General features: G+C 47.1%; 1 non-coding gene across 1 annotated transcript; it reads right to left on the reverse strand.

Moving 5' to 3' along the window:
* Positions 1-5,579: 5,579 nt before the first annotated feature.
* trnav-uac (transfer RNA valine (anticodon UAC)) lies at positions 5,580-5,652 on the reverse strand. The gene has a single exon. It is a non-coding gene; the product is annotated as a tRNA-Val (tRNA).
* Positions 5,653-7,667: the final 2,015 nt, after the last annotated feature.

Consider the following 7,667-nt stretch of genomic DNA (forward strand, 5'->3'; position numbering starts at 1 on the left):
GAACTGGGCTGGTTTTGGGATGCAGTGGGAGAAGGGGAAATTTTGAAGCTGGTGAAGTCCACATTGATACCATTGGGCTGCAGCGTTCCCAAGTGGAATATGAGTTGCTGTTCCTGCAACCTTCGGGTGGCAACATTGTGGCACTGCAGGAGGCCATGATGGACATGTCGTCTGGGGAATGGGAGGGGGGAGTTAAAATGGTTCGCGACTGGAAGGTGCAGTTGTTTATTGCGAACCGAGCGGAGGTGTTCTGCAAAGCAGTCCCCAAGCCTCTGCTTGGTTTCCCCAATGTAGAGGAAGCCACACCGGGTACAATGGATTCAAAATCCCCCTCCCCCCACTGCATCCCAAAACCAGCCCAGCTCATCCCCTCCCCCCACTGCATCCCAAAACCAGCCCAGCCTGTCTCCGCCTCCCTAACCTGTTCTTCCTTTCACCCATCCCTTCCTTACTCCTCAAGCCACACCTCCATTTCCTACCTACTACCCCATCCCGCCGCCTTGACCTGTCTGTCTTCCCTGGACTGACCTATCCCCTCCCTACCTCCCCACCTATACTCTCCACTCCACCTATCTTCTTTTCTCTCCATCTTCGGTCTCCCTCCCCCTCTCTCCCTATTTAATCCAGAACCCTCTCCCCATCCTCCTCTCTGATGAAGGGTCTAGGCCCAAAACGTCAGCTTTTGTGCTCCTGAGATGCTGCTTGGCCTACTGTGTTCATCCAGCTCCACACTTTGTTATCCTGGTGAACCTCCTCTGCACCCTCTCCAAAGCATCCACATCCTTTTGGGAATGTGGCGACCAGAACTGCACACAGTGCTCCAAATGTGGCCGAACCAAAGTCCCATACAACTGCAACGTGACCTGCCAACTCTTGTACTCAATACCCCATCCGATGAAGGAAAGCATGCCATATGCCGCCTTGACCACCTTATTGACCTGCGTTGTCATCTTCAGGGAACAATGGACCTGAACACCCAGATCTCTCTGTTCATCAATTTTCCCTTGGACTTTTCCTATTACTGTATAGTTCGCTCTTGAATGAGATCTTCCAAAATTCATCACCTCGCATTTGCCTGGATTGAACTCCATCTGCCATTTATCTGCCCAACTCTCCAGTCTATCTATATTCTGCTGTAATCTCTGACAGTCCCCTTCACTATCTGCTACTCCACCAATCTTAGTGTCATCTGCAAACTTGTTACTCAGACCACCTATACCTTCCTCCAAATCAGTTATGTATATCACAAACAACAGTGATCCCAGCACAGATCCCTGTGGAACACCACTGGTCACAGGTCTCCAATTTGAGAAACTCCCTTCTACTACTACTCTCTGTCTCCTGTTGCCTAGCCTGTTTTTTATCCATCTAGCTAGCACACCCTGGACCCATGTGACTTCACTTCCTCCATCAGCCTGCCATGGGGAACCTTATCAAACGCCTTACTGAAGTCCATGTATATGACATCTACAGCTTTTCCCTCATCAATCAACTTTGTCACGTCCTCAAAGAATTCTGTTACGCTGGTAAGACATGACCTTCCCTGCACAAAACCATGTTGCCTATCACTGATAAGCCCATTTTCTTCCAAATGGGAATAGATCCTATCCCTCAGTATCTTCTCGAGCAGCTTCCCAACCACTGACGTCAGGCTCACCGGTCGATAATTACCTGGATTATCCTTGCTGCCCTTCTTAAACAAGGGGACAACATTAGCAAGTCTCCAGTCCTCCGGGACCTCACCCATGTCTAAGGATGCTGCAAAGATGTCTGTTAAGACCCCAGCTATTTCCTCTCTCACATCCCTCAGTAACCTGGGATAGATCCCATCCGGATCTGGGGACTTGTCCACCTTCATGTCTTTTAGGACATTGAACTTGATATTGAGTCCGGAGGGCTGCAGGGTCCCCAGGTGGAAAATGAGGTGTTCTTCCAGCTTGCGCTGACGTTCACTAGAACACTGCAGCAAGCCAGAAGACAGAGATTTTGGCCAGGAAACAGGGTGGGGCATTAAAGTGGCAGGCAACAGGTAGTTCAGGGTCTTTCTTGTGAGTAGAATGTAGATATTCTGCAAAGCGGTTGCCAAGTCTACGCTTTGTTTCCCCTATGTAGAGGAGACCACATTGTGAGCAGTGAATGCAGTAGACTAGATTCTGGAAAAGTGTTACTTCACCTGGAAGGTATGTTTGGGCCCTTGGATAGTGGCGAGGGAGGAGATAAATAGGCAGATGTTGCACCTTGCCAGTTACAGGGGAAGGTGCCACAAGGCTGTTGGGGGGTGGTGTTCGGGGTGAAGGAAGTGTGGACCATGGTGTCCCGGAGGGAGCAGTCCCTGCAGAAGGCGAACAAGGGAGGGGAGGGGATTATGTGTCTGGTGGTGGCATCTTGCTGGATGTGGATGCTGGTGGGATGGTAGGTGAGGATAATGGGAACCCTATCGCTGTTGCGGGAGGGTAGAGAAGGGGTGAGGGCAGAAGTGCAGGAAATGGGACAAACCTGGTTGAGGGCCCTGTTGACAACGGAGCTGGGGAATCCTTGGTTGAGGAAGAAGGTGGACATTTCAGAGGCTCCCTTGTCAAAAGTTGGCCTCATCTGAACTTATGCAATGGAGATGGAGGAACTGAGAGGATGGGATGGAGTCTTTATGGGAAGTGGGGTGTGAGGATGTATAGTTCAGGTAGCTGTGGGAGTCGGTGGGTTTGTAATGGATATTAGTGGCCAGTCTATCCCCAGAAATGGAAACAGAAATATCAAGGAAGGGAACGGAGGAAAATAGACATAAACCAACTGAAAGTGAAGGTAGGGTGGAAACTGGGGGCAAAATTGATGGTTCACCTTCCTGGATGAGTGCAGCTCCAATAACACTCAAGATGTTTGACACATCCAGGACAAAGCATCCCACATGATTGGCAATACATCCACAAGCATTCAGTCCCTCTACCCCTGAGGCTTACTTGTAGCAGTGTGTATTATCTACAAGATACACTGCAGAAATTCATCAACAATCCTTAGACAGCACCTTCCAAACCCACGACCACCTCCATCTAGAAGGATGAGGACAGCAGATACATGGGAATACCATCAACTGCAAGTTCTTCTCCAAGCCACTCAGCATCCTGACTTGAATGTATATCACTGTTCCTTGAGCATCTGGGACCCAGAAATAGTTGCTCAATGGTTAGCACGGTTATGTCACAGCACCAGGGACCCAGGTTTGATTCCACTGCTAACTGTATGGAGTTTGCTTGTGTTTGTGTCAGTTTCCTCTGGGTGCTCTGCTTTCCTCCCACTGTCCAAAGATATGTTGGTTAGGTGGGTTGGCTATGCTATACTACCCACAGTGTCCAGGGATGTGTAAATTGTGTAGATTGCCATGGGAAAATGCAAGGTTACAGGGATTGGGTAGGGGGATGGGCCTGGATGGGTAGGATGCTTTTCGGAGGATTGGTGTGGACATGATGGGCCAAGGGGTCTGCTTCTGCACTGTGGGGATTCTATGAAAATTCACTGCAGCAGTTCAAAAAGGCAGCTTGGCACAGCCTTCACAAAACTAGTTAAGGATGAATAGTAAATGCCCACATCCCACTAATGCATTTTCACAAACTACCAGCTGTAACCAATGCAAATGGCCTGTCACTTCCCTGGCATCTGTAAGTGTTGACTGGCTGTAGATGAGCCGCTGCCATTACAGTTGGTACCCCCAGGATGCTTTAGTCATTCTGGTTGTGCAGGGATTCAGACAGTTACCAAAATCTGCAGTATTCCTGACCCAGTGAAAAGTACATCATAAGTACCCAGAGTTGCCCTTGAGTGAGTCTTGCAGGAACGGGGATAAAGCAGAAGATTGACACTCAGTAATCATACTCGTTGAAGAGGTGGTGCAGGCATGATGGACTGTATAGTCCCTTCCTACGACGCAACAATTCTGTGATTCTGTGAAATATCAAGGCAGTGGAATATATGTCTGAGATAATGGGAACTGCAGATGCTGGAGATTCCAAGATAATAAAATGTGAGGCTGGATGAACACAGCAGGCCAAGCAGCATCTCAGGAGCACAAAAGCTGACGTTTCGGGCCTAGACCCTTCATCAGAGAGGGGGATGGGGAGAGGGAACTGGAATAAATAGGGAGAGAGGGGGAGGCAGACCGAAGATGGAGAGTAAAGAAGATAGGTGGAGAGAGTATAGGTGGGGAGGTAGGGAGGGGATAGGTCAGTCCAGGGAAGACAGACAGGTCAAGGAGGTGGGATGAGGTTAGTAGGTAGCTGGGGGTGCGGCTTGGGGTGGGAGGAAGGGATGGGTGAGAGGAAGAACCGGTTAGGGAGGCAGAGACAGGTTGGACTGGTTTTGGGATGCAGTGGGTGGGGGGGAAGAGCTGGGCTGGTTGTGTGGTGCAGTGGGGGGAGGGGATGAACTGGGCTGGTTTAGGGATGCGGTGGGGGAAGGGGAGATTTTGAAACTGGTGAAGTCCACATTGATACCATATGGCTGATATATGGAATATTGAATATATGTCTGACCAGGTCTAGGTTGATGTTAATTTTGTTTTGGCAATATCTAAGGACAGGATGAGACTCTTGCATGCAGAATTGAAGAAACCCAGAGTGCTTTGTAAATCTGATGCAGAAGGGACTGCAACATCGCAGTGTGCCTGTGCAATTTGATACAGAGGTAACGAAAATTTTCCATTTGGGCAGTATTTAATGCTGACACCAAGGGGCAGTTGATAGTTGATCTCCGATGAGGTGAACAACCACTTTCTTGTAGACCACGAATGCAGTCGCACTGTCTTGCCTGACACCGGTCCAGATTTTGAAGATACTCATTAACAGGTTGACTGTGCCAACTCAACCCCCCAACTACAGGAACAAGTGTTTGACAACAAAGAACTCTGTGAGTCAACAAAAGTCCTCATGTACAGAGCAATAGTTAATGCCACAAATCAGAAATATGAGATCATTACAGAAATTCCACCAGCCGTACTCTGGATTCCATCGGGAAATCATTGAACAACTGCTTGTGTCCTTCTCGAAGCCAGATCCACAAGCATTCAGGGAAAGCTCTTGAAAAATCAGCTGTGATGTATGGTGTCTGTATTGCTTTGGCCTAGTCCTGCTGTCTCAACTCTCAAACAAATGATCATTGCTCCAGGCAAAGAAAGACCAAGAAAATGCTTCAAGGATAATCTGAAGCTCTCCTTCAGTGCAACAACATTGATGTCATAGACTCAGAGCAACCACAAGCCATCAATGCTGCTTGACGTTTTCACCCCCACCAATTAATTCAGTGATGAGGCACAGATTGTGCATTCTGGCTGGTTAAAATGATTCGGTAGATTCTCCCAACGTTCAGGCCTCAATGATTCATCATCACAATGCAATCCAATTCATCAGGAATGGGCACTCTTCCCAGACAACAGTGAAACAGCTCAAGACTGTTCAGTAGTAGAACCATTCTAACACTGATTCATAACTCATTATCAATTTTTTTTTAGAAAAAGACATGAGGCTGATATAAAATAAAAGAAAAAACAGTTCAAAATAATGAATGGGAACTAGTTGTTCCACGAAAAGAAAGTCTGGTTCCACTGGGGCTCGAACCCAGGACCTTCTGCGTGTAAAGCAGACGTGATAACCACTACACTATGGAACCAGAGACGAAAACCGCTTCTCCGGCCGAGCTCATAGGTTTGATCGAGCATGCGCTTTGTGCGTTTTAGTTTGTTTGATGTTGCCAATGGTCCTCCAATCGCAGCGCCCTCTGTTGCATCAGCGTAAATCATACAGGCTGCTGCAGGCACGAGCAACGCCCTCTGTTGCCCTGGCGGTAAACCGCACAGGCTGCTGCAGCCTCTGGCCCCCCGAGAGTAGCGCCCTCTGCAGCACCGGCGGTAAAGCACAGCGGACGCCGCGCTGCCAGGTGGTGGGCTGGTCCTGACGTTTGGGTTGCCCGAAGTAAGTTGGTCGGTGGCAGATCATTCTTTGACTAGTACCTATTAATGGGTTTTACAGGAACTTTGTGAAATAACAATGGACATAGATACAAACCTGATTTGTGAACTGAAATGGTTGTCCCCAGTCTCGCTCTGAGACCTTAAGAGGCCATTCACTATGCTATCAATCTCTGTTGCCCCTTTCCCATCCACTGCTATAACCCTGCGTCGCCCTTTCCTTTCAACTGTTTTTGTGAAGCATGGATTGTTACACATCATGATATTAAAGTCTCCATATCAATGCAGGCTGTAGTTTTTGTTTGAGATTCCAGGCAGATGACCAAACTCTTGCTCAAGGACCTACTTAACTTCGGAGCAGTGTCTTCAAGGAGGAAAAGCGATGATAACTGGAAAAGTTTTGAGATTTATGCATGATCTTTTGTGAATTTCTGAAGTGCACCTTGTAGACAGAACACACAGCTGTTACTGAGTGTCAGAGGTGGAGGGAGTGGATGCTTGTGGATGTGGTGCCAATCAAGTTGGCTGCTTTGATCTGGATGATGCCAAGCTTCGTGAGTGTTGGTGGAACTGCACTCAACCAGGCAAGTGGGGAGTATTCATTGAGGATACACCTTGAAACGGCCTGGGAGAGTACACTTGTAACCTATGTCATTTTCCAATTTTGCTGTTTGTATTGCTTTCTCTATCTTTATCTATTGTTCTTTCCAGCTCTCCAAATCTGAAGACCTCACCAGTTCTTGAGTTTAGTATGTGTCCTTTCCTTTAGTTTGGTACCATCTCATCTCCCTACCTTAACTGACAGGTTATTCCATTGCACAAACAGTGGTCCTTCAAGCATCAGTCTTGTATTCTGCCAAAAACTTCTTTTGAAACATCCTTCCTCCCTGTTTATCCAGAGTTTTATCCATCTGTAGTTCTGACATGCCTATTATAGTCAGTTCCTGCCTCATCATTGCAAAGGCATCCCTCAGAGATTTAAAACCTTTAAGCCTCACCCCTTGCCCTCCCAAAGATAATGTCAAATTTTAACCAGTTGTGGTCATTATTTGCTCAATATCACCTTCCTGCCAGATTGTGAGCCAATTCAGGCTCCCCACCCATGACTAATCTAAGATGGTCAACTGTTGTTGGCTCAAGAGTAAATCATTGCAGGAAACTGTCACAAATGCTGTCAAGGCATTCAGTTAATATTTCAAGCAGACCGAATTCCAAACATTTTCTCTGTGTTTCGCTCTTGAAAGAGGCTGTTTGAGTTTCTCCAGCGCTTTGTGTTTTCATTTCAGCTTGCCAGCATCTGCAGTATTTTGCTTAGTTCACTCAAAACGTGTTTACTTTTGGAATTTCATTGGTGGAGCTTAAATATGAGCTAGGAGCAGGCCACTCAACATCTTCTCCTTGTTCCAACATTCAACAAGGTTATGCGGAGAGAAAGCAGAATTTATGATTTGGGTCCAGTAACCCTTCTTCAGGTCTGAAATGTTAACTCTAATTTCTCTCCACAGATGCTGCCAGACCATTTGAGATTTTCCAATAATTTCTTTATCTTTGTTTCTGATTTCCAGCATCTGTGCTTCTTTTGGTTTTTATTTCATTCAATAACATCGTGGCTGACCTGATTACTCCACATTCCTGCCTAATACTAATAATCTTTCACCTCCTTGTTTATCTATTTCTGCCTTTAAAAAGTGTTCAATTCAATGCTCTGCCCCCACTG

Source organism: Stegostoma tigrinum, chromosome 12 (assembly GCF_030684315.1).
Source record: "Stegostoma tigrinum isolate sSteTig4 chromosome 12, sSteTig4.hap1, whole genome shotgun sequence".
Classification (NCBI taxonomy): Eukaryota; Metazoa; Chordata; class Chondrichthyes; order Orectolobiformes; family Stegostomatidae; genus Stegostoma; species Stegostoma tigrinum.